Source organism: Doryrhamphus excisus, chromosome 1 (assembly GCF_030265055.1).
Source record: "Doryrhamphus excisus isolate RoL2022-K1 chromosome 1, RoL_Dexc_1.0, whole genome shotgun sequence".
NCBI lineage: Eukaryota > Metazoa > Chordata > Actinopteri > Syngnathiformes > Syngnathidae > Doryrhamphus > Doryrhamphus excisus.
Window position 1 is genome coordinate 9,770,843 of NC_080466.1, and position 27,107 is coordinate 9,797,949.

Genomic DNA, 27,107 nt, shown 5'->3' on the forward strand with positions numbered 1-27,107 from the left:
CTATAAACAAAAACATTCCGTTACTGTTACTGTTTATTATTCATTCATTCATTCATTCATTTTCTACCGCTTTTTCCTCACAAGGGTTGCGGGGGTGCTGGAGCCTATCCCAGCTGTCTTTGGGAGAGGCGGGGTACACCCTGGACTGGTAGCCAGCCAATCACAGGGCACATATAGACAAACAACCATTCATTAAATTATTATTATTTTTTATTTTTTATTTTTTGTTTTTTGTTTATTATTTTTTATTATTTTGTTTATTATTTATTATTTATTATTATTACACGGGAGCCAGGCAACGACCTTTCATTGGCAATTTCACTGCTGTGTTATTGTGCAATGACAATAAAGAAAGTCTATGTCTATGTCTATGTCTATGTCTATGTCTATGTCTATGTCTATGTCTATGTCTATGTTCCGTAATGAACAGCGGTTATCATCACACTTTGCCGTTACTGGAACCGGTTTGTGATGGAATCAGGAAAGCACAAAAAGCCGAAAGAAAAACTTGTGGAGTTAGCCATTTATACTGAGTTTAAGTTTCATTAGATGTGCTGAAGTCTCATAAGACCTATGACAGCAGAGATTTTGGTTGAATGTCGGTTGAATTTCAATTTGTAAAATCTCAGGAGCTATATATTGTAAAACCCAATAGGCCTGAATAGCTTGTGGAGCTCAAAACATTTGTTCAGGCGTTCGCCGCTGGGCAGTCCATAGCCCCTTTCATCTACAGGGTGTGGAGGGCCATCTCAGATCTCCTAGAAAAGTGATGCCATACCCTGAGGTAAGTACGCCATTAGCTTTCACTTTCCTCTCTTCCAGCCATCCATCCAGCTTGATGCCCTTTACCGGTCGTCCACAAAACCCAATTACCCCTGTATCCATCAAATACTCTATACATGCGGGGGTTATAACCTGGATTTTCATTGCCTTGTTTGTTGCCGCCTTTATTAGGTGCTGCTTCCAATTTTATCACAGTATGTTCATTTTGTGATTTGCTTAAATGCCTGAATTTTTCTCAGCAGACACTACCAGGACTACATGGTATCGTTAAAAAAGAAATAATAATAATAAGGACAAAATAGTTCATTTATATATAGGAAATAGTACAAAATAAGAGCACAAAACCAGGAACTAAGGCTTACAAAGTGAAACACAACAAACTGTCACACAGGCAACAATGCATCACGAGACACTCAACTCACGACACGATGCACAAGATTGGGAAATTTATGCTCAAAGATATGATTGCGATCAACGTGTTTTGAGACCAAATAAACCATGTTTATAAAAACCATAATGTTTATAAACCATAATGTTTTTTCTCCTACCAACAGTACTTGTCTTTGTCTGTTTATGTCAAGACTGCCCTTTGACATTTAAAATAAAACAATAATTATACATACTATACCTGTAAATATTATAATTCTTCAATGTCGTTGTATTATTAGGGTATTCAGGTTGTTCATGCACAAAGACAAAGTAGGACCCACACCAGTCAAACTAGATAGGACAGCTCTAGTCTATTGTAGACACGCATTGGAGCTGCAGCCGCAAGATTGTCGGTACCAGACGTGGTGGCACGCCCCGAACCCAATGGTCAAGCACCAGAAGTCATGTTAAGGGACTGTCTTGGTTGACACGTCTCTTCAACATTGCATGGAAGCCGGGGAAGTACAATTGGATTTGAGGACGGGGGTGGTGGACCCTCTTTTCAAAAAGGGTAACAAGAGGGTGTGTTCCAACAATAGGGAGATCACACTCCTCACCCTCCCAACATATTTTCAATTTGTGGGAAGTTTTTTACAGACAAAAGCACGGTTGTGTTTTTGAGTCACCAGTATCCCCAATTGTGGCCACCCTCTACTTGGTGCGTTCTGAACTCCTTTAAAAGAACAGCACCAAGTCAGTGGTACAGATATGTGAATGACACATGGGTCAAAATTAGAAGCCAAAAAGTTCTACTCTTCGCCGAGCACATTAACTTAGTCCACACGTGAGGATGTCAATAATAAGCCTGCAATCTGTTGGCTTTTTTGGACTATTACATCTATATTGCAGAAGGCAGGGGCCTCCACACACTACACACAACTGGCCAATAACTACTTGTTGATTCATACCACCCACTGGAACACAAACTGGGCATTATCAGAACCCTACAACACATAGCTGATAATGTTCCCACCAGCCCACATGCTAAAGAGACAGAGAGCATAAGTACCTGAGGGATGCCCTCAATACCTGTGGTTACCCCAACTGGTCGTTTGTGAAAAGTGCATTTAGACATTTAGCCTCTAAAAAACAAAGAAGGCATAGCCACCTTGTTTTTTTTACATGGGTCCATGAACATCCATGAGCAAGCAGCTGTTCAACTCCGATGGAATAAAACAGCCACACAGCTGATGCTGTGAACACCAAGGTAGGTTGGATTGCAAGGTGTGCCTAAACCACTTAACGTCTGCTTCCAATAATGCCTTGCATACTGCTACTTTCACTGTTCCACTGTTAGCATTAATAGTAGCAATGCCATAGTTCACTGGGACTGGAGGTCATTACAAACTGACATCTGAAATATTGACTCACTCCCCATCTTCATCTTCAGAGTCAAAACTCATCTGTTCAAGACTGCAAATGGATGAAATGTCTTCTCTCCCAGCCTCCGTCAGAGCTTTTCCTCCTGTCACTCACATGCAAGGATGCCAATTTGTCTTTAAAAGGAAAGTCTTTCAAAAGGAAAAAGGAGGAAGGGGTCATGTTACATTCAGGTCAGGTCGGTAAATCAGATCAGCAATTTGTACACAAAGAGAATCAGTTAGCAACGATAAGATGAAAAAAGAAATCCTTCCTGAAGAAATCCTTCCTTAGCTTGCTGACCTTTAATGACTCATCCAGTTCCATCAGTTTCACACCTTTTAATCTGTGTTGAGTGTTAATTATTGTACAAAGCCCACTTTCAGCAGTTTATCATTATATTGCCCTATTCTCCTTTCACTCAAACCACTAAAATAGAAACCCTGAAGCGCTTTGGCATTAAGTTTTACATTTAATCAAATATGTAACTACTAAAAGACCAAAAAACACAATTTTGGCCAATAGCCAATAGAACAGATACAGAAAAACTGCTAAATTATTACTATTTCTATTACTGGTAATATACTATTAAAAGTTATTTTTAATATTACTTGTCTGATAATTAGTAGTCTGATTATTAGTGGACTCTAAATGTTTTATCACTTGTGTCTGTTTTTAATGCAGTATATAGCATTCATTCATTTTCTACCGCTTTTCCACATGAGGGTCGCGGGGGTGCTGGAGCCTATCCCAGCAGTCTTTGGGCGGGGTACACCCTGGACTGGTCGCCAGCCAATCACAGAGCACATATAGACAAACAACCATTCACACTCACATTCATACCTATGGACAATTTGGAGTCGCCAATTAACCTAGCATGTTTTTGGAATGTTTTGGAGGAAACCGGAGTACCCGGAGAAAACCCACACATGCACGGGGAGAACATGCAAACTCCACACAGAGATGGCCGAGGGTGGAATTGAACCCTGGTCTCCTAGCTGTGAGGTCTGTGCGCTAACAACTCGACCGCCGTGCCGCCCTGGTATATAGCAGATAAATAATGAAATACTAACAGTTTATGAAAATATACTGATATTGTATGTAAAAAAAGTAAATCTTTGAGAAAAGCTCAACATAAATTCCATTCCGTTCTCCTTTGCTTCCACGGGACAGCAGTCTCAGTAGGGAAGCCCAGACTTCCCGGACACCGGCCACCTTCTCCAGCTCCCCCAGGAGGGCACCAAGGCATTCCCAGACCAGCTGTGAGACATAATCCCTCCAGCATGTCCTAGATCTGCCTTGGGCCTTCTCCTGGCTGGGCATTCCCGTAACACCTCACAAGGGAAGTGTCCAGGAGGCATCAGGACTGGATGTCGACCAACCTCAACTGGCTCCTTTCGATGTGAAGGAGAAGCAGCTCTACTCTGAGCCCCTCCCGGATGACTGAGCTCCTCACCCTATTGGCACCCCCTTGGGGTGAGTCCAGCTCCCGTACGGTCGAAACTCATTTCAGCTGCTTGTATCCACAATCTCATTCTTTCGGTCACAACGCAAAGCTCAGACCATAGTTGAGGGTGGGTACAGAAACCGCATTACTGCAGATGCTGCACCACACTTCCATGTAAACGCTGAAGGTCAAAGCCCCAAGAGACCATCAAGACAACATTGTCCGCAAATAGCAGCTATGAGATCCTAAGGCCCCCAAACTGGACTCCCTAGACGCCTTGGATGCGCCTAGAAATCCTGTCCATGAAAATTATGAACAGAATCAGTGAAAAGGGAAGCCTTGACGGAGGCCAAAGTTCACCAGAAACAGGCTCGAATTACTGTTGACAATGCGAACCAAGCTTCTGCTCCACTTGTACAAGGACCGAATGGCACATAGTAGTGTGCCACTAATCCCGTACTCCTGGAGCACCCCCCAAAGGGCGCCGCAAAGGACACAGTTTTCAAGTCCACAAAGCACATGTAGACCGGTTGGGAAAATTCCCATGCACCTTTGCAAGGGTGTAGAACTGGTCCAGTGTTCCATGTCTGAAACCAAAACCACATTGAACCTCTTGTAACCGAGGTTCCACTGTACACGTCTCTCCAGCACCTTGCAATAGACTTTCCCAGGGAGTGTGATTCTCTTATAGTTGGAATACACCCTGCAGTCCCCATACTTAAAAAGATGGACCACCACCCAGATCTGCCATTCCAAAGGTACTGTTCCCAAATTCCATGCAATGTTGAAAAGACATGTCAGCCAAGAAAGTCCCTCAACATCTAGAGCCTTGAGGGCTACCCCTGGTGTTTTGCCACAGAGGAGCATTTTGACCACCCCAGATACTTCAGCCACGGTGATGGAACTGTCCATGTCATATCTTCTGAGTCTGTCTCCACAGGTGAAGGCCCAACCGCCAGGCGCTCGCCTGTGAGCCCCACCCCCGGGCCTGGCGTCTCTCATCTTTGGGTGAGGTGCGGTCTCTCCTTTTGCTTTTCTTCATATGGGTCTTCTGAAGTCTGGCCCTGAAGGAGACCCTACCAGGGGCATATAGCCCCAGACAACATAGCTCCTGGGATCACTCAGGCACTCAAACCTCTCCACCACGATAAGGTGGTGACTCACAGAAGAACACTATATAAATGTAACGTATTATTAGTAGTTTTAAATTTTAAATTTTTACTACTTCAGTGTTTATTTTTTAAAGAGTCTGTAATATGAAAATTACTGTCATTTGGAAGTATATTTTGTGCACCTGGGGTGGAGCCAAGGTCCCGAATACAGGTTATTAGTACAAATAGGATTATTTACTGCCACAATGTTCTTCTGCATTACACACACTTACACACACAAGCACGCACATACATATTTTAACCGGACAAGCACTCACCTGGCTGAGCTGCCTACTGGTGCATGTGCAACCCTGACATGCTTTCCACATGCACATCTGTCACAGATACATTACATGTCACGCTGTAAACCTCACATCTCCCGTCAACCTCACAAACAGATGAATGCACACAATACAGATGTCGGAAAAAAATCAGTGAACAGTTTAGTATACTTGTTGTCAGAGATAAAGCAAGGTGGACCTTATCACTCAACATGGAAAACAAGGATGTTTTGCTCAATATGCAATCAATGCACAGCCTTGAAAGTTTGTATTCCTGACCAAGAAGACTTTGTTTTTGAATGCACAAACGGTTGCATCATCTTTTATATTTGGAGCTAACAAAAGACTGAGAGTACTTTGTGAAACTGTAAAAATATGTGACAGATCTCTTCATCTCTTTTTTTTTTCTTCCCAATTAACGTTGCGTCTCATTGGGTCACAGAGCTAGACTGCCCCCTACAGTCTAGCTCGCCCTGCATCCATCAGAGCAGAAAAGCAATGTTATTTGGGTGAGGCTGCATGGTGACTTCTAGTGATGTACAGTCCGGCTCTCCTTTTGACTGTGCTCCCAAGATTTTTTTGTCCAAATTTCTTACCAAATGATGTGTATTGCGTGAAATGAATTACTAATGTAAAAATACATGATATTCAATTATTTTCTATTCATTTTCTACCGCTTATCCTCACAAGGTCGAGGGGGTGCTGGAACCTATCCCACCTATCCCAATCTTCAGGCGAGAGGCAGGGTACACCCTGGACTGGTCACCAGCCAATCACAGGGCACATATAGACAAACAACCATTCACACTCACATTTATACCTATGGAAAATTTGGAGTCACCAATTAACCTAGCATGTTTTTGGAATGTGGGAGGAAACCAGAGTACCCACAGAGATGGCCGAGGGTGGAATTGAACTTGGATCTCCTAGCTGTGAGGTCTGAGAGCTGACCACTCATCCGCCGTGCATCCAATGTTTAATAATTAAATTCATTCATTCATTTTGTACCGCTTGTCCCCACAAGGGTCGCGGGGGTGCTGGAGCCTATCCCAGCTGTCTTCGGGCGAGAGGCGGGGTACACCCTGGACTGGTCGCCAGCCAATCACAGGGCACATATAGACAAACAACCATTCACACTCACATTTATACCTATGGAAAATTTGGAGTCACCAATTAACCTAGCATGTTTTTGGAATGTGGGAGGAAACCAGAGTACCCACAGAGATGGCCGAGGGTGGAATTGAACTTGGATCTCCTAGCTGTGAGGTCTGAGAGCTGACCACTCATCCGCCGTACATCCAATGTTTAATAATTAAATTGATTTATTAAATCCTCAATGAACAGCTACCAAAATATATTCTAATCAGATACTATAAAATACAAAAACAAAGACCTGTCTTAATAGATAAGGTCAAATATGTGCATGCAAATTTTATATGGGAAAATACAACCATAACTTGGCTCAACAACAAAACATTGCAGGTCTCGCTCAGTAAGAAATATTCCCTCTGTGGTCTTTTGTGTGGCAAAAAAGTGTATTTGTGTGTGTGTGTGTGTGTGTGCAGAGCCAGGTCATCTGATCCAATCACAGCCCAGCCCGGGATCAGCTCATGACCTAACCTCCAAAAGCTCACCAGGCGTGGGATGGCTGACTGGCGACTGAAGTGAATTTCCTATGCAATGGACCACTTGATGACATGCATGCAATCTCGTACACGCACGCACACACACACACGCCACTCTGCAGCTGCACATGAAAACCAAATGCTTGTAAAAACCAATCAAATAACCTCCTGGTTGAAAGGGCAGGTGTTCCACTGATGTTGCCTACGAAGGTGCATGTGCGTGTGTGCGTATATTAAAGGAGAGCGTGGGGTCTCAGCTGTAGTGGTTGCAACTCAATTGAACTGAAAACATTTTCCCCCGCACACATAAATGTTCTACATGCCCCTTGTTGTCTCCTAACAGCTTCTGCAACATTTTTCAAAATGTTGCTTATTTGAATTCTATCGCGCACGGGCTGTTTGATGTAGTGGTCTCTTAAACCTCCTGACGTTATTTACAGGCATTACAAATGCTCTTCTACTGCAGTTATTAGTTGGTGAAAATCCATTTAGCTTTACGCAGCTGGCTGGTTCACATTGTCATCGCAGTGCGCGGGACCGCTAGAATACACACAGTCATGCTTCATCATATTCAGCTTCTTATGCGGCGACTAATCACAGCGCGTGCCTGGAATTCTGGATGAGAGAAAATGATTTTGGGGGGGATGTCAATCAGAATCTGTTTAAGAAGATTTGTTGAAAATTTATAGTGTCTGGCTTCATTACCCTAATGGTATAAAATGACATTGCTGTAACTTTCTCAACAAGGTCACACAAGTACAGCCTGTTCAATTGAATGCGTCCTCAAAACTTAACTACACTTTCAATCATTGCATGCTGGACTGGTATCGGCTTCAATATGGACCTTAATTAAGAAAAGTATTAGCCATGACATGACTGTTTCACATTCAATTTTAGCACAACAGAAATAGCTGGCTGCCACTATCGGGTTTGCAGATATTTGTATTGGGAAGCGATAGTATCAAATTAGTCGTCTTTATCTGCACATAAACTGAATTGAGATATCTGCATAATTTGGGGAGTAATTAAGCTAACTCAAATGTTCTCTAAATTTGAGGGAAGTAGCACATTTTAGCAGCTATTAGGGTGGGACGAAATAATACATCGTTATCACTAATTGTGCAATATAGATACACCCATGTCTGATATCGATAATGGAACCATCCAATGTCTTTTCAAAAGGAGGGAAAAGGAAGAGAGAAAACTGACTTTGTGTATACAGTCATCCCTCGTTAAATCATGGTTGGAACATCCCTCCCTCAATCTATTGCTTTTTTTCCAAATTAATAAATGAAATAGGGCGGCACGGCGGTCGAGGGGTTAGCACGCAGACCTCACAGCTAGGAGGACCAGGGTTCGATTCCACCCTCGGCCATCTCTGTGTGGAGTTTGCATGTTCTCCCCGTGCATGGGTGGGTTTTCTCCGGGTACTGCGGTTTCCTCCCACATTCCAAAAAACATGCTAGGTTAATTGCAGACTCCAAATTCTCCATAGCTATGAATGTGAGTGTGAATGGTTGTTTGTCTATATGTGCCCTGTGATTGGCCGAAGACAGCTGGGATAGGCTCCAGCACCCTCGCGACCCTTGTGAGGAAAAAGCGGTAGAAAATGAATGAATGAATGAATAAATGAAATAATGACTGTTGTTTTGTGGTTGACTATGGACTATTATTAGTCGAAAAATATTGAAAGACAACTTTCACTACATCATTAATTCTACATTAATTCCTCTATTTGCACAGGCGTTGCTAAATTACAGAGAAGAAGCTCTCAGTACGCGGGTATTCGGTTTGACAAGTAAGAGATGCATCTGTATCGGTAGCAGCCTCCTGGATCGATAAGAATCAGGCATATATCCTTAGATTAATCGATTGTTGAGACATGCACCAGGTATCGCAAGACTAGCAACCGGGTTGACAGTCAGTTTTCAAGAGCCTGTGCTGCCGACGAATCAATTGCCACACATGCGCCGTGCTACGCCGTTAGCAGTGCTAGCATTAGCAGTGCTAGCAATAGCAGCGCGGTAGTCACCAGGAAAGATTTTCAACACATCAGCAAAACATACTGTATGTACATGTATTGTGTAAAACTAATATACTATATACTATATTATTTTTTGAATAAAATAATGTCCCATATTTATAAAATGTATATCATTTATGTAACATTTGTCGTAGTTATTTACAAATTACTCTATTTTCTTTACTTTTTCTTAATCAACATTTTTTTAATCTAGCGGTTGCAACGCCTGTTTGCTAATTTGTCATATCGCATATCAAGCACACAGGTGAGTAGTCCAGTGCCATTGGCAGTGAAGATAAAAGAATATGTCCATCATGAATTAAACGCTCACATTTTTCTTTTTTAATGACAAATTCATAGTAGCTAAGAATAGCTTACCGCGGGGGAAGAACACTCAAGACGGATTTTATGTGTCACTCTGGCCCGCCTCCCCGTTCCTTTGCTCATCCAATCAGCAGTCAGAACGCACTATAGATGCATTCATGGACTTGCGGTGAGTCGGATATTTTACACTCTTGTTGAAAACGCACAGTTCCTCCGCTTCGGTGTTAAACCAAAATCACAGTTATACTTGGGAGCTGCAGAGGGGCTGAAGAGCCAGGTGCTTCACCACCGCTTTAGATACACATGAAACCATCTAACAGAGACAGATTTACACCCCTGGCTGTGGACAGCAAGCATGTTGCTATGAAAACACTACTAAAGCTGGATTATTCTACTACAATTATAAAGTATGTGACAGGCTTTGATGCACACCGCCCACACTGTTTGCACATGTGGCACAAAGATTCATTTCAAACATTGCAACATTTTATTCATGCATTGGCACGCGGCTCCAAAAAGTTTATGAATACTTCACACCTGTTTACAATGAATTTATTCATTGGCATGCAAAATTGCATACCACTGTGGGGACAAAATTCTTGAAAGTGTCAATATTTCAATTTTCTAAATTATTAAAACCATTCATGCAAAATCAAACACTGCCCTTGTGAGTACGGGTACATCATTGACAGTGAATCATTGCAGTACTCCAGCTATCTGTGAATATCAGTTTATTCTTCACTTATAATAAGAAGCGCAGGTCTGCGTTAACTGTAGTTCACACAACAAAAAACAAAACCATGAAAGATTGATGCATGGGCCAAGTCAGAGTATATATTTTTTTCAATTCCTATTTTTGCGTGTGGTCAATGAAACAAACCAGAAAGAGATATGGTGAAGAACAGCTTTTCAATATGCAAGTTTAGGACTTTTTGGGTTTCAAAGACATTGAAACAGATGAATTGTTCGTTCCCCTTGAGAACATCTCAAGATGAAAACTTTGACAGTAAAATATTCATCTATTATATTGAACTTTGTTCATTTATTCAGGTATTTTCTATCTGTCACAAAGCATTACAACCGGTGTGATCTTTTTCAGTTTCACATTGCCTGCTGCGGTGGAACAATGGTTGTCAAAAGGATGCCTTTCACAAACAATATTAAAAAAAAAAAGACTGTGCCTTTTCTACATCACTGCATTACTCACTGCCTTGACTTTGAACCATATCATTCATCACTCGGTTGGCTTCAGGAAACATGTTTTTTCAAGGGTTTTCATCCACTTCTGGTCACCACTTCTCTGCTTTTCATCAGGATGCTATGTCAGGGTCTGCTGGGGAAAGGATGGAGGGAGAGGTTATATTAATCATGAAGAAAAAGACATGTGGCTTACCTTATGTTGACGTAGCACAGTGACACAACTTTGTCAAGGCAGCATTTTTGTTGCAAACGTTGGATAAATATTGAATTTTGGAGTTGACTTAGGTGGCCAAGTGGTTAGCAGTCCTGAAAGAGCTGGGTTTGAATTTCCGTTGGACGTCTCTGTGTGGAGTTTGCATGTTCTCACCGTGCGTGTGTGGGTTTTCTCCCGGCACTCCCGTTTTTCCACTCACATTCCCAAATAATGCATGTTAGATTCATTGGCGACTGCAAATTGTCCATAGGTATGAATGTGAGTGTGAATGGTTGTTTGTCTATATGTGCCCTGTGATTGGCTGGCGACCAGTCCAGGGTGTACCCCGCCTCTCGCCCGAAGACAGCTGGTCACCTTTGTGAGGATGAATGGTACAGAAAATGAATGGATGGATAGATGGATAAATGCTTGCTTCCAAGTCCTATCTTTGCCTGTCCCTGACTGCCTCATGAAAGTGTAGCCAGTGGCTTAATTGTACCAGCAGAGGTCACTGTAGTTTGGGCACATCACTTTCTGTTGTTTCAGTCCTTCTTGGTTGTACTTCTTGTTAGGTGTTTGCTTTGTGTGACGTTATTGTTTTTGCCCCATTCAACTGTTATTTCATGTCCTCGGTTTCAATTTTTAATTTAGTGGTCATTGTGTTTTTAAATGTTATTGTCCATAGGTGTGAGTGTGAATGGTTGTTTGTCTATATGTACCATTGGCTGGCAACCAGTCCAGGGTGTACCCTGCCTCTCGCCTGAAGCCAGCTGGAATAGGCTCCTGCACCCCTCGCGACCCTCGTGAGGAAAAAGCGGTAGAAAATGAATGAATGTTATTGTATTATGACACGCTAGCCATACCACATAATTTATTGCAAATGTAAGCATTTATTTTCACTTTACTCTGTTTCCTCTGTTTGGCATTATGTTGTTTATGTTTTTCACATATTGTGGCTATAGATTTAGTTGGATATTAAGAGTTCCATGTGTGAAGTCTAAATAAAGAGCTCAGTCGCTCCGTGGTTCGTGGTTATCTCCATCCCTCACACCTCATCATCAAAAACACAAAGCAGAGCCACAGGGTGGCATCAGCCACGCCTTTGACCAAAAGGAATCATAAGGTTAAACCAAACTGAAAAATTCAAATAAATTCACTTCATGTGTGGATTAAAACAACAAAGCTTTTTATTTTAAGGTGTATTTTAGTACGGCATTTACATCTGTCACCTAAATCATGACACTCATTGATGATTTAGCTTGTTAGCGTCCTTGCAATAAAAGACTAAAAAAACGATGGGTTATACAACAGTCACAAAAATAAAACCAAGCCATCACAACCATTACCCCACAATGTGAGCTTGGATATTTTTTGTGGGACACACATCAAGCTACACAAGAGGGTTTTTTTTGGAGGAGGCGCGAGCTTGCTCGGAAGCATAAATAAGGCTTGATATTTTAAGACTCTAACACATGCAAATGTTGCCCCTCACATTGTACAAACATGGATCAGTGCCATGCTTTGCATCCTCATTGGCTCAACATATTTTCAGCCCATTCTCGGGTTGTTTATGCTGCTGTGGTTGTGTAACAATACACAGAATCCAAAGGCAGGTTACTTTCATGAAAACGCACTTTTGGTTTACTGTTGTTTAGACAAATTCTGTTAGAATTAACTATTTTAGTCCTAAGCTTATTTCTTCAAACTGAGTTAATGTGCCCACCACTGGCATACGTGCATTGGCTTATATTATCATCATATCATAAGCGCAAACAGCAGTCAGGACCTGAAAGCGGAGGGAAACTACCCTCTCTCTCACCGGGTTAAACTCCAATGTACAGGCAGTGAGCCGGGGCACGACAAGAACTGCCACCCCTGCCCGTCGCCTCTCACTGCTGGCAACACCAGCCCCTCTCAAGAGGACTGGCTCCAGAACTCTTGATGTGTATCGAAATGAGTCCGACTACATGTAGCCGGAACGTCTCCACCTCACGCATCAGCTCAGGATCTTTCCCCAGAGAGGTTAAAATTCCACGCACCAAGAACAAGCTTCTGCCAGACAAGGATCGCTTTCTCCTATGAGTGGTGAGCTCAATGGATGAGGGACCCATGTTGCAGCTTTGGGCTGTGCCAGACCAGGCCCCATGGGTGCAGATCTGGCCAACAGATGCCCGCCATCGTGCCCCACCTCTAGGCCAAGTCCAAAGTCCAATGTTTTTTCTCTTCATAGAGGTTTGTTCAGCCACTCTTGGTCCTCACACAGGAGCTGTTTGTCATGGATGACCATATAAGGGGCATAAAAGCCCCTGACAACTTAGCTCCTAGATCATCGGTACACACAAACTCCTCAACCACAATAAGGTGGCAGGTCAGAAGAAGAATTTTTAATTTTGAATTTTTACAAATTAGCTTTGAATCAATTTAATTGTCAATATTAATTGATTAATGGACAATATCCAGCCTGTTGAAATTATTTTGCTTGTTTTATATTCCACTTTGATGACAACTGACCTATAAATGTAGTTAGAATGTTGTATTCTCATGTTAAATGATGCCAAAGTTTCAGATAATGAGGTTTGCGCATTTGGAAGTGAGCCCTGAAAGAAGTTTGGGATGGTCCAATACACTCGGTTTCAAAAGGCATTGTCAAACCATTTCCTTTGTGATGTCACAGAGGGCCGGACTTAACGTTTTATAGTTAGGAAGCACTTTGGGCGTGTGACCAATCACAGCAGAGAGCCCGGAGGTGGGCTGTGGGTGGAATAAATTAAAACAGACCGTTTTGTCAGGAAGCATAAATGAAAGGAAATACAGCTGGAATAGGTGCAGATTCTGCAAATTCTAAAAAGTTTTCTCTGCGGGTTATTGTGTGTAGCTGCTCTTTCGGAGACTACAACTCAATACAAAGGGTAGAAAAAAGGAGCATAATAGGTCCCCTTTAAATAAAAATCACAATCATAACCAAAAACAATTAAAAATAGACCCTGTCTCCTTGTCTCTATTAAGAAAAAAAACACAAACACACACACAACCATAAAAACAACAAGCTTTCATTTCAATCCAGACCTACCAACATGTACAGATTTATTGTACTCAATATGCAATTTGACTCTGGAATATGCTTGTATGCTCTCCATTTTGCTGCATTTTCCTGGTTTCATATTTAAGCAAAAATGCTCCATGTGAGGGACCATTATGCACTTATTAAGGGCCTACTGCACAAACACAGTCAAAGATTGTCTATTTGACAGGAATGCTGTTTATAAGAAAACGTTAGTCGCATAGGTCAATCAAAAACATTTTGTATGCGTGGTATAAATGTATGCAGTATGTTCTAAAGTATAAAGGCTCTGCAGTCTGCACCCAAGTGGTGACCTTGCCAACAAATAGACTCACCAGACAGGAAAGCCATGAAAACTGCATTTTATTCTCATCCTTTTTTTTTTTTTTTTTCAAAATCCCTTCAGACCTCTTCACCAAAGAATCATTCTCTGGACACAAACCCAGTATAGAAGAATCAATGCACTACATATTTATAAGGCATGTTATTGACAACGTTTGATCTTTTTCTTTGTATTTTACCAGTAGGATTAGCTTCTTCTGTTTGAGCTTTGTTTGCTTCACTGTTTGTGTTTGTGTGAAATGAAGTTCGCCTCTCGGGGGATGCAGCCTGCTGACAGAGATTAGTTTGCATCATCCTTTTTCAATCTCATCCCTGTTTCTGTACTCGGTTGTAGCACTCACACACAAACACACACATTCGCATACACAATGGTAAATAGTGACGAGAGATGGAATCGGATTAAGTATACATTCTCCTCGCATTCATGTTATGGTGTCACCTTGTGCTCTTCTTGGAGCACTGAGGGCTGAAATGTGCGCTAAGAAGAAATCACCACTGGAGGGATGGGCCAAGAAGAGGTAGGTGTGAGAGCAGGATAAGGTTGTTATGGATGCAGAGATTACCAGTGAGTCAACTGTGAGAAATCCTTCCATAAGTAATTATGCTCCTCAATGTAAATCTGTGGTACTTGCTGTTTGGATACTCCCAGTCATGTAATATTGTTGTAAATTTAGCACTAAACAACACCAACAAGTCTTTGAAATCACTAACTCAGTTTTGATTTATTTTTTTATTTTAAAGGAGTTTAAAGTTTGTTCAAGGCAACCTATTATGCTCATTTTTGGTGCTTTGTATTAAATTGTGGACTCCCATAGAGCAGCTAAACACAATAACCCATACATCTTACAGAATCTACACCCACACAGCTGTGATTGGTCACACTCTCAAGCGCTCCCGAGGACGTTTACTGAGTGCAGGCAATCTAAAAGAAAGTCTAGATTGTAATGACGTCAGTAGAACCTGGTGAAAATGACGAACCATCCATAACTTGTTTCAGGGCTCATTTACAAATGCACAAACCTCATTATCTGATGCTTTGGCATTGTTTAACATGAGAATACATCATTGTAACATCATTTATAGGTCAGAAAAGCAAAAAAAAAAACATAATAAATGCCTTTCAAAGATTTTGTGTGTACAGAGGCTGACATCCAATGGATGCTAAGGTTCTCATTGGGAGTGACCAGGATGGATAGGATCAGGAATGAGTACAATAGAGGGACATTACATGTTAGAGGCCTTGGAGATAAAGTCAGAGAAGCCAGACTGAGATGGTTGGGACATGTCAAGAGGAGTGTGCCGCGGAAACTGACAGTGCACTGACAGTTTGTGGCTGCTTTGGTGCAGGACAGACTTCTCAGCTGCAGAAACTGCAAAAGACATGCTTTCACTTTTAAGTCCCCAAAACAAAAAAAACTCTCCAACGACACCAGAAAAGGTCCTAAATTTGTTGCTAGTCGCGTTTGAGAAGCGGGTTTGGAATGTCGCCAGATATAGCAAGAAAGTCACCAAGCTGTACATTGTACATGTGTGCATTAACGGACGTCAATATGTGAAAACAAATTAAATAATATACATATCTATAGTATAATCTGTGTGCATATGGAGGCAAGAAAATAATAATATGATGACCAGTTTCATATGCTTTATATTATAAAGAGAAAGGATCTGTTTTTGTCCTTTCTGTCAAACATGTTTTGCCTCCATTGACTTTGACTTTGCTAATCCATTCTTCCCGAAAAGGACGTTTGTGCCAGATGTAATGAAATTCCCTCCACGCTTTCTTTCCCAAGATATTGTGCACTCAGGAGACAGCCATCCAGACAGACAAGCTAAAAACATAATGCCTCTGGATGGATTAGACTACATTGAACAACATTAAATGTCTTCTTAAAGGTTATAGGGGAGTTGGCAGATCATTCTCCCATTTCATTCTCTGCATTCTGGGCCCACTGCAGCCCTGCATCAAACCTTCTCATTTATGTCAATTGTGGAAGTTTGCCTGTGCAGAAATCAATAAAACCGTAGACAAATTGATGCCTTGCAATAGTAGAATAGCCCTTGGTAGACCACCGCCAAACAATGAAAACATGTCTGCCGGATTCATTTGATTGAAAAATCATGACGTAAAAGGTCATACCGTTCCACTCTAGCCCTGTAAATGCAGGGCCTTCTGGTGGATCTGGTTGGTCACTGACCCCCTTGTTCCTAATGCAAGTGGACTTTAACTTCAAAAGGCAAATATACAGGTGCATGCAAATACATTTGAATAGTTTTGCAATGGTAAGTTATTCCAATAGTTCAACACTCCTGCCCCCCCTGTACATATAGTATATCTAGTAATCCCTCATTTATCACGGTTCATTGGTTCCATACCCGACAATGATAAGTGAATTTCTGTGAAGTAGCATTCCTTATTTATTCATTCATTTTCTACCGCTTTTTCCTCACAAAGGTGGGGGGGTGCTGGAGCCTATCCCAGCTGTCCTCAGGCAACAGGCGGATACACCCCAACGATGAGCCAATTCAAGAAACAATACAAGCAGTTGATGTTTGCTAAATACAAGGATGAAGAGTCTTGAACCAGTCATGATGTGCTATATATATCACTATACTGACCGTTACTATGGTACCCATAATGTAATTGTATGGTCATATCACCTCATACTTCGGTACAAGGTGCATTATTAAAAAAGAAAAAAAAAAAGAAAAAAAAACAAACTGTACTATGGAAAGCAGGAAGTGAAGAAATGTAACAGTTACTGATTGTAAAAGTACCAGAAGGAGGGGTAGGATTATTAAGCTTTGCTTCTTCCTACTCCTTTTGGACATGTGGAACTGTGAACTGATTATGTGATGCACTCAATTGTAATCTGATGCATGTTCAAATGAAATAAAACCATTACCATTACCAAATAGGTGGTATTTATTATTAGTGAAAAAAACAGCAAATGTCACGATCTGTTGATGGCAAAGGCAAAAAAAAGCTGCCTCTCTTTGAAATTGATCGGATTGCTGAGCTGCACAATGGAGTTTCAGGTTGTGCAGGGGCATCAAACGGCAGCTGTGTATGTAGAGATGTTGCAGGGGGCAACCCTCATGCCTGAAGGCCCTTGTCTGCGTGGGTGATCGGGTTTTTCAACAGGACGAGGGTGCACTTCACAATACCCATCTGACAATGGACTACTTCCAGAGGAATAACCTCACTCATTTGGACCATCCATGTTCCCCTGGTCTAAATCCAAATGAGAACATTTGGGGATGGAAGAAGTTAGAAAAACGACAGTGGATGCCCTTCGTGACATCATCTTCACCAACTAGAGCAACATTCCCACTCGCCTCCTGGAACCAACCAATTTTTGGCACTAGCCGCACTGATTATCTCGTCTAATGTCTATTTTTCTGTACATTTTCAGGCTTTCTTCCTGTCTTGGAGTAAGGTGGTATTACAGGTGCTTTCACTCGTTTTTTTTTAGCAGTACTGACGTAATTCACCTTCTCTACTTGGCGTCTGTCCTTCACAGCTCTCTGCATCTCCCCCTCAGTCACAATGCTTCCATTATTGGTTTTGTACTTTACCTGTGCCTTTATGACAATCTTGGCCATTCCTCACTTGTGACGAACGAAGGAACCTTTTGTTCCTCCCTCTGTCATTATTCCCGCCATTAATGTGTTGCTTGCACTCCCACTTTAACTCCCACCGTAGTTTCCTTTTATCTTTCATTCTGCACACCATGTAACACCGTATGCACCTCCACCTTTCGAGGACTGTTTCTAGTGTTTTCCACCCCCTCTCATCCTTAATCTCCTTTCAGCCTTTTCCTTGTCTTCTACTCCCGACCCGATGCATTTTCCCTACCGGCATTCTTCCTTTTATCCACCCACTCATAGCCCTCCATTAGTGTGCATCTGTTTTTTTCACGTTTCTGACTCCAGGGTATGATGTTCATTTTTGCAGAGGTTAAATGATGATCGTTAATAAGGATTAAAAAAAAAGTTGTCAGTTGCCACAGGGCAAAATGTGAGCTTGTGTAGCACGTGTGCGCATCATGTTGCCTTGGGGCATACGGTTCCTTCAAGGAGGACAAACGTCACAAAATCCATTTTGGAATAGTCGCAGAACAGAATAGATTTCTATTTTGTTGGGCTTGTTGGGCTAATTTATTGAAATGCTCACACCTAAATGTTTTGCATTTAAACTGAGCTGTGGGAAGTTGCTATTTACTGACACACAGCAATGAGCAGTGACAACCGTGATCTGTACTGACACATGTGGTAATTACAGCATGTTGTGTACACAACAAAACCTGACAAGTTTGGCATCTACTTTTGGATGGTTTTTGACTTGATATGCAAGTGTATCTGCAATGTCCTCCCATAGCTTGGCAAGGACCCCGATCGTCCAAGTGGGGAGAGGCTGTCCGAGAGTGTGGTTCATGCTAATTAATTTGTAATTAATTCAACCCAAAGTGTTGGTTGCATGTGATTCAAATAAAATGTGAATGCATTTGCCATTCATTCTTGTTTACTTGTTTGATTTATATCCATAATTCATTTATTCCTGACTGACTTACAAAAACTTGCAAAAACTTACAAAAATCTTGGAAACTTAACCTGTCAGACTGGTTGAATTTTTGACTAAAAAGTTGCTGAATCGTTCAAAATCATCCTTGAATCCAATCGGCAACCAAGAATCGTGATTCAAATTAAAATGTATCGTTATATCCATAATGAAAACTAACATAACACAAACACAGCTATCACTTTGTCCATCTGTTCTATCTTTCACCATTATCGTTCATAACTGGTGAGTACTAGATTTTATCATTGAATATGTGTGGGGAATATTAAGGTTTAAACCTGGATTGTTAGTTGTCTTCCTTCCAAGCAAACAATGGCAATTGAGTAGGGTTCTGGAGTTGAATGTAATGTAATAATTACACTTTTTTTTTGTAAATTTTGATCAAAATTGGAGGAGAATGTCAATGTAAAGCTAGCAGGAGGGTTTGGAAGGGGAGGACAAAGCCACGTTAGCATTTGACGGTACTTCTATACAGCAGCATAATCCAGGCTTTATTACAGTGTCAAAAAGTGGAAATAACTTTTATTCAAGTATTCAAGTTATATTAAAGTAATCCCCCAAAATAGCATACATTTAATCAATATAATAGAGTGGCACTATTTGATTATATGAACTCATGCTTGTTAGCAAACTAAGGGAGCTCCAATTGATTGGCCACCGATCAAAATCGGCCAATTTTATGAAAATCAACACCGACTGTACTATGACATCATGCAGCCTGTAACGACCTTCTACTGCCCACTTGCTCTCACACTGCGCAGGCGTGCCAAAGCCAAAACAAACATGGCTCCCTACTGGGACTTACCTGTCATTTGTGAGACGGCTAGAAATTTTGCAGGTAGATAAACGTAAATTAGCTGGCACAGAAAAAATATGGTGCCAACGACAAGGGAAACCAAAACCAGACTGTACCTGATTTGCATGCTAAATGAATGCAAACTCAGCCAACTGCAACAAGGGCTTGAGTGTGATATTGTTTATCATTATGATGATGATATTGATATTATTATTCCTTACAGACGTACGCGAGTCTGACACTCTTTTTAAAATGTATCAATGACCTTAACATTCCAACATCGTTTCTCCATCTCTTTCCACAACAGCAACACAACACTTCCTCATTATCCACTAATCACAGTCACGGGGGAGTCACGTGCATTCAGCAGCCACAAAATTATGAACAGGAACACAAGCAGGTCAACACATGTTGTGATCCTGTTGGACAACCTTCATTCTCCGTGGTTAGAGTAACAACTACAGGAAGTTAGCAGTTTACTGAGTACTAGGTTCATTCATTCATTCATTTTCTACCGCTTTTTCCTCACAAGGGTCGTGGGGTGCTGGAGCCTATCCCAGCTGTCTTTGGGCGAGAGGCGGGGTACACCCTGGACTGGTCGCCAGCCAATCACAGGGCACATATAGACAAACAACCATTCACACTCACATTCATACCTATGGACAATTTGGAGTCGCCAATTAACCTAGCATGTTTTTGGAATGTGGGAGGAAACCGGAGTACCCGGAGAAAACCCACGCATGCACGGGGAGAACATGCAAACTCCACACAGAGATGGCCGAGGGTGGAATTGAACCTTGGTCTCCTAGCTGTGAGGTCTGCGCGCTAAACACTCGACCACCGTGCCGCCGAGTACTAGGTTCTCTGGCTAAAAAAATCAAGTACTTTTGATTCTGTTTAGCAGAGATAGACTGGCACACAATATCGACAATATTTCTTGTTACAGCATTTGTATTAATATAGTCCACCCACAGGAATTAAACAAATTTCAAATAAAATGTAAATAACAGTCAAAAATACAAACCACACGCAAGTGACTTTCCAAAGGTTTTGGCTTTGGGCCTTATGTCCCACTGTCCCACTCCCAAATCAATGTAATTTAATTATCCACACTTTTCAAAGAGTGTGTCCCTTGCTCTTGGTGAAAAATAAAATAATCTACTAGCATGCAAACTGCTTTGGCGCTAAAACCCGAACTACATAGTAGTTGTCCTGTCAAATCAGCAGGAACAAGAGTGACAGCCTATCATGCCTTATCATATAATGACTGTTTTGATTGGCAATCACACAAATGAGGCTCACTCTCCTGCAGCGATACAATGACTTGGCTAATCATCAAACCTCTGGCAATCAACATAAAATGAGAGGATGAAAAACTACTAATGGCGAAAATAATGTATCATGTGACAAAAATGAGACATGTGGTGATTGTCCTGCATCATCGTCTTTTTTATTTGGACTGACTGAAACATTTTGGGTTATACTCTAATATTCTAATGGGTTGCATTATTTTGCACTAGCTATTTAAAAGATGGCATTGTCTATACTGTATTATTGAATATTTATATTGCACCATTTTGCAAAGTCTCATTAAGACCACACAGTGCCTTATTGCTGTCTAATTTAATTGGACTGCATAGAATATTTTTGCATGTTATTTATTTTATTGTTATATTTAATTGCTGCACTCGTGTTTTAAAGGTGCCTTGGAAATTGTGAAACAGTGTTTTGTTTTTGTGTTCTGCATAAAAATGACAAGTACAAAAAAAAAGTCAAAAGCGTCTTGAAAATAGATGCACCAGATCTTGTGTATGTGCACTAAATTAATCTTGTTCCAACGTGAGGTGAATAGTTTACTCGTTTTACATTATATTTGTGCAACACGATGTTTAAATCCCTGGTAATAGGGGCAAAAGGCAGGGGAAATCATATACTCAATAGAAACTGCAAATTACAAACACATGAACAAATATAGTATAATTAATTAATATTCATGTTAATTAATAACATGAATATGCCATAGATCATTATAAAATGAAAAAGTCAGTCTGTGCTTGTCATGACCTTCAGCCATCACCACTATAGCTATCTATTTTCTATATACGTACATTAGGACACAAACTCAGGCCGGGGGGCTAAATCCGACCCATGATGCAATTTCATGGAATTCGTGGAAATGCTTGGAAAATAGCATTGAGTTGGCCTGCCTAACGGTCATGATCAAACAAAATGATGCGAGCAGGCGGCACAGGGATCTAGTGGTTAGGGCGCAGACCTCACAGCTAGGAGACCAGGGTTCAATTCCACCCTCGGCCATCTCTGTGGGGAGTTTGCATGTTCTCCCGGTGCATGAGTGGGTTTTCTCCGGGTACTCCGGTTTCCTCCCACATTGAAAAACATGCTAGGTTAATTGGCGACTCCAAATTGTCCATAGGTATGAATGTGAGTGTGAATGGTTGTTTGTCTAAATGTGCCCTGTGATTGGCTTGCGACCAGTCCAGGGTGTACCCCACCACTAGCCCGGAAAATCAAGAAAATCAATAGTGATCAATGACAGCAAATTATGCTGGGAATTGCATAATGTGCCCATTCCACACATGCTAACGCTACACATCTATAGCTGAAGGAAAGTAGGAATGTCAAGCAGGCATGAATGGACACAAAAAAAACATGCACATTATTTCCCCTACTTTGATGCAAAAAAAAGTCAATGTGGGTGAGGGGGGTACTGTCTAGTTCCACCCACAACCTAAAGTAGGCTTTGAGTTTTTTCCCCCGTGTGCGATTGAGTTTCACACCCCTGCATTAGGGTAACGTGCGAGTCTATCCCAGCTAATTTTGGATGACAAGTGGGACTGACATCCTGAACTGATCACTAGTCAGTCCTTAAGGCATATACCGTTCACACTCATATTCACACCTATGGAGTATCCAATTAGCCCAGTACTTGTCAAATAGTGGGGCGGGGCCCCCTGGAGAGGTGTGGGGAATTGTTTAATGCAGACCGACCAAAATATACAAATGTATAGTACTAAACATGCAATGTTTAAAAAAAATGTCTGTTGTCCCATGAGGAGTTGACAGGAGTTGTTGCTGTCTCTCAGCATTCATCATACGATAATGAAAGTGTAAAGGTGTAAAGTCATGTACCACACTGTCCATGATGATTCCAGACTATACAAGCGTGACACATTCCAAAAACAATATACTGTTAAGTCAAGATAAATACGACCAACCTTACTGCTCTATTGACAAACAGATAAATCACATCTTGAATGGGTTGTATTGAATTAACCTGGGTTATGTTTCATCACTGCGTTTGCCTTTGTCTCTGGAAGCAACAAAAAATACAAGCATGGCTTGATTTATTTGGGAGGTCTGCAGTAACACGGACAAGGACAAAGCGTTGGCAGACACGAGGGAGAAGAGGTGAAGTAATCGTTTTTCGGGGTTAGCCTACAATTATTATGTTTATATTGGGGAGTTTGTCAGGGTGCAGGTATTTCCAGGAGTAGGATGGTACAGTGATTTTCAACCACTGTGCCGCGGCACATTAGTGTACCTTGAGAAACCGTCAGGTGTGCCGTGAGGAATTATCCAATATCACTTTTTATAATTAACATTTATTAATCATCATGTGGTGAGTGTGAATGGTTGTTTGTCTATATGTGCCCTGTGATTGGCTGGCGACCAGTCCAGGGTGTACCCCGCCTCACGCCCGAAGACAGCTGGGATAGGCTCCAGCAACCCCGCGACCCTCATGAGGAAAAGCGGTAGAAAATGAATGAATGAATAATCATCATTTGCAAATATAATAATATAATAGCCATTATGTCAATAGTATACGTGGACCCAAATATTCCAATTGCATTTGGTTTATTTTCTCAAACGGAAAGAATTGAACAGGGATGGAATATTCCTTTAACCAATCCGATTGAGGTATCTCGTACCCGCTCAAACGGAAAGTTGTCAGGGTGCCTTCTTCTTCGTGGTGTTTTTCTTCTTCTGTTGTTTATTGGCGGTTGGCAAGCAGCTTTCGGTGTGCATTACCGCCATTTGTGGAACAGAATCTAAACCAGGGGTGTCAAACTCATTTCGCATCGTGGGCCACATACGGCCTAGGGAGATGTCAAGTGGGCCGGACCATTAAAATTATACCATACTCTGCTATAAATATCCAAAATATCATGTCTTTCCTTTGTTTTGGTGTAAAGAAGCACATTAGGAACATTAGGATAATATTGAAATTTAATGAACTATCCTTTTACAAAACATTTTATGAAACACCTCATATTTCCTTAGACAAATGTGCAATTTACTTTTATCATTCACAAATATGCAATGCAACTGATCCCACTGATTGTACAAAGGCACAAAACTTTAATTGGTACTGAAAAATATAGTAATGCACTTTAAGATTAAATGAGACTTTTAAAGAAAGGGATTTTTAAACCACTTACACATACGCATATAAAATCTAAATGTAATCCCTGCGTACACCTTACAAACTAAGGAGAGTGATTTTAAATGTGTAATGAAGAAAGTGTTCGCCTGTCCTGTAAATCTGTAAACTTCATACATGAAACATACATACACATACAATATATACTGAAAATTTATGGAGTTGTATGAACAGTAAAATTCCATCACACAACTTTTGTTTTGAAGCTGCTGACTAACATTAAAGTGCACATTTTTTAAATCACCACAGTAAGGATTCATCTTCACAGAGCTGTATTCTTTCAATGCAAACAGTAAGCCGTCATATTTTTTGCTGTGATGAGTCTCGTAGTGGCGTCGAATATTATATTCCTTCAATACCGAAACTTGTTGCAAACACACCAAGCACAAAGGTTTTCCGTGCATCTCTGTAAATAAATAGGACGTGGTCCATTTTTCTTTGAAAATTCTACACTCCTTATCTACTTTTCTCCGTTTGGATAACGACATTTTGGCTAATGAGGGTGTAGCGGAGAGGTAGAGACCAAGGTATTAACAACGTCGTAACAAGCAGCAGATGGCGCATTGATACCGTCTGCTGTTTTCAGTCTGTCTCAGTGATGCGGCTTGTCTTCTACTCTGATGGAAAGAGTGCGCCCCTTAGCGGATAATCCATGAATTGCAGCGAATTAAAAATATTAATTCCATGTCTTTTATGCATTTTTTCCACTTTCAAATTATCCTGCGGGCCTGATCGAACCTCCTTGGGGGCCTGTTCCGGCCCACGGGCCGTATGTTTGACACCCCTGATCTAAACCCTTCTATACTTTATTCACAAGTGCAGTTTTATTAAAAAAGAAAATATATATCTATATAAAACATGTCCTGAGTTTAATGATAAAATATTAGCAAGATTGAATTTGATCTTTTCCTGTTTAAATTTTTCCCGGGTGCGTTCTTTCAGCGCATGCTCAGATATGACGTAACACGCAGATCCAGACGTTCTTCACTTTTAAAAATGGAGGCCAGCAATCGGCACTGGACTAAGCAAAGTTTGTTTTTGATTCAAACTAAATTTCAAGACTGGACAGACGAAAAACTGGCAATACGGAATTATTCCAACAAGTGAAAGAAAAACTTGGGGAAGCCGGTATCACGTGATGTTGATGCTTACGTTTTACTGGGCATGCCCTATTGACTATTCTGGTTGATTTTTATGGCGCATGTAGACAAGAGATTAGAATATTCCTTTCTATGGATACCATTGTTTCCCGAAAGGTCATTCGGAAAGAGAAAAACTCATCATGTAAAAACGTGGCTACTGTCGTTCCTCCGATAGACTTATTGATGCACGTGTGAGGTCGTGGTGACATTTTGTAACATTTTTGGTTAGTGGTGTGCCACAAGATTTCTCCAATGTAAAAAACGTGCCGTGGCTCAAAAAGGTTGAAAATCACTGGGATAGTACACATATGGGAAGCTGATTAGCATTTATTTATATTATTTTAGTCGCCTTTTTCATATTTCTCCTTTTCTTCCACGCTGTAACATGCCATGTACCAGTTAAAGATACAGCTAACAGGTAAGGTTCTAGATCCTAACACAGGTGAAGCGGCCTGAGGCCTGTGCTTGGACTGAATAGTCCGAGATGCTGTTTACCGCAACAATTATTATCCTCTAGTTTGGAGTGATATACTGCGTCTGTAAGGGGGAGGCTATAAAATCTTTAATACTGTTTCTGACCACTGTTTCAATCACTGAAGGATCACAACACACATACACAAGGAGGCACACACACACATGCACTTGGAGCCCAGCAAAGAGAAGATTACTTTTCCTCTACTGTGGAAATCAATAGGACCTCTCCATCGCTCAATTTAATGCCCAACACCTTCCCTACACGTGCACGCAGACATACACACCTGAAGACGTGCATGGTGCACGGCAGGTCTTGATTGTGTTTCGGGAAGTGCACTGTAAATATTCTGTCAATTCCCCTGTGGTGACAACAGACACAGAGAATTTACATGCGTTTGTCAGAGCTGTTCACACCGTGACTGAAATGAACAATGAATCATGCCTTTTCTTTTCAATAATGCTAATAAATAAAGACTTAAGTCAGACACTGTTGTTTGCGGCTGAACCTTGAATATATAACTCGGTAATAAATTATAAAGCAAACCTTAGCAGAACAAACGAAGAAACACATTGGATGTAAACAACCACAATGTATCCCACCGGGGTAGGGATGATTTGGTTTGTTTGTAGAAAATGATAGAAAAAGCATGGTTTTCATTGGGGGACATTATTATTTATGAGAGCAATTTATGTTACAGCTGGACTAGCTAATATAGCTAATGTTATTGTTTACTTATTTTGTAAACACTTCAAGTAGCTCATTGCCGGGCCGAGTGGTCACCCGAGAAGTACCAGAGTTATCTTACACAAACATATACAGACCTCATATCACATGAGTGTATAATATTGTTGAATGAGCAGAAATACATATTGTATAATCAGGTGTTTTTCCTCTACTCAGTTGCCAAACAGACAAAAGCAAAGATCTCTGCATGGTGATTTAGCAAAATGTAATGCCAGACAGTGCATCTGAAGACGGGTGGTAGGGCAGAGGGAAAACTCACAAAAAAAGGGAAAGAGTGATGGCCTGTGATGAGATAAGGGAAACCGTTATTGACCATGTTGTAAAGTACGCTATCTCCTCCAGTGAGGCAGCCTTAAATGTGCGACCAACTCTGCACCCTTTTCCATCAATAGCACCATTTTCTCAGCAGAACAACAGGTGAGATCCATGATCATTGATCTACGTTTAACTACAAATTACAGCACAATGCGGCACTGTTTAGAAAAACTCCATATTTTCTGTTTGGAAGTGAGGACCGCCTCATCGCGGTGGCTTGCTGTTACACAAATCTTTTCAAAACATTTCAAACTTCAATTCCAGTTTCAGCTCCTTTGTTGCTTTGTGTGATAATAAAAAGTCAGTGCATATTATGTGCCACATTGCAGAGACCAGCATGCATGCAGTGGATTCCAGGATGTCAGCGCTATTT

At 41.2% G+C, this 27,107-nt stretch overlaps 1 long non-coding RNA gene across 2 annotated transcripts in view; it reads right to left on the reverse strand.

Moving 5' to 3' along the window:
* Positions 1-9,911: 9,911 nt before the first annotated feature.
* Positions 9,912-27,107, reverse strand: part of LOC131122046 (uncharacterized) — a 61,032-nt gene continuing 43,836 nt past the window's right edge. For both annotated transcript variants that reach the window (XR_009128516.1, XR_009128514.1), the window contains one exon: positions 9,912-10,755. This is a non-coding gene — a long non-coding RNA (uncharacterized LOC131122046). The remainder of the gene's footprint in view (positions 10,756-27,107) is intronic.